Raw genomic sequence first — 1,263 nt, forward strand, 5'->3', positions numbered from 1 at the left:
GTGGCTATAGCTCTGTGTTGATCGTCCTCATGCTGCACTGTAAGTTATTTGGGATGCCCATCTGATTCCCTCTGAGCCCAAAGAAGTCAGGAAATGAGTATTTTTTAAACTTCACAATAAATATGATCCCAGTTTTTGGGCTCCTGGGTGGCTCAGTCGGTTAAGCGTCTCCCTCTGGCTCAGGTCATGATACCAGGGTACTGGGATTCAGTCCCGCATCGCACTGGGCTCCCTGCTCAGCGTAGAGCCTGCTTCTCCCTCTCTGCCACTTCCCCTGCTTGTGTGCTCTCTCTTATTTGCAGAAAATTATTTCAACAGGAACGACTGTGGCCCCTTCTGGTGGCATTCTCTTACCAAGAACATCCTTCCCACTGGGAGCCAGTGCTAGAGATGAGTGGCGGTGAGATGTGCTGCCAGATGTCAGGTCCCTCGTCCAGGCAAGTCTCTCAGCCTGGGAAACCTAGTTTCCTCTGGGCAGAGGAAATAAAATAAAATAAAAATAAAAAAACTAAAAATCTTTAAAAAAATATGATCCCAGTTTTACAGGTGAGCAGATCAAGGATTGTGGCTTGCCCGATGTCACAGCCAGTGAGAAACGTGACATTATCATGTTATATTTTATTACAGGAAATTTCAAATATACAAAAGAGGAGTTATAACTCGGATGGCATTCACCATCCAGCCTCAACCATCATCAACATTTGCCACTGAGTTTCTCCTATCCTCATTTTTTTTACATGAGTATTTATAAAGCAAATTCCAAACACTGTGGCAATAGAGCGTAAATACTTCCGTTTGCACCTCTAAACAATCAGGGCATTTTGACCTAACCACCAGGCCATATTCTCTCCCTAACAAGTGTCAATAAACCTTAATAATACTGTTTATATGCAAATTTCCCCTCACCGTGTCCAGTTGGTTTGTCCTATCATGATCCAAATAAGGTCCACACATCCATTTAATTATGTCTTTTAAGCTTTAATTGTCAAACAGTCCTACTTCCTTTCTTTTCCTCCAGCCCCTCAATTAATTAATAAACTGGGTCATTTTTCCACAGAACAGTCCACATTCTGGATTTGGCCATTTGCCTCCCCCAGCAGGTGTCACAAGACTCTGGCACAGTGTAGATGTTCGTTCAACATTATCAACACTTTTAATGCGCGCAGATAGAGGCCTGGTCCTCACAAATGTGACCTGCAGGCAGCCCTCCACCCTGGGGGAGACCACGGGCTCCAGCTCTGCACCCTGGGTGGCGAGGGGAGA

This window comes from Callorhinus ursinus, unplaced genomic scaffold (genome assembly GCF_003265705.2).
Source record: "Callorhinus ursinus isolate GAN/ISIS: 27379988/994484 unplaced genomic scaffold, GSC_fseal_2.0 scaffold4, whole genome shotgun sequence".
In the NCBI taxonomy this organism is placed as follows: Eukaryota; Metazoa; Chordata; class Mammalia; order Carnivora; family Otariidae; genus Callorhinus; species Callorhinus ursinus.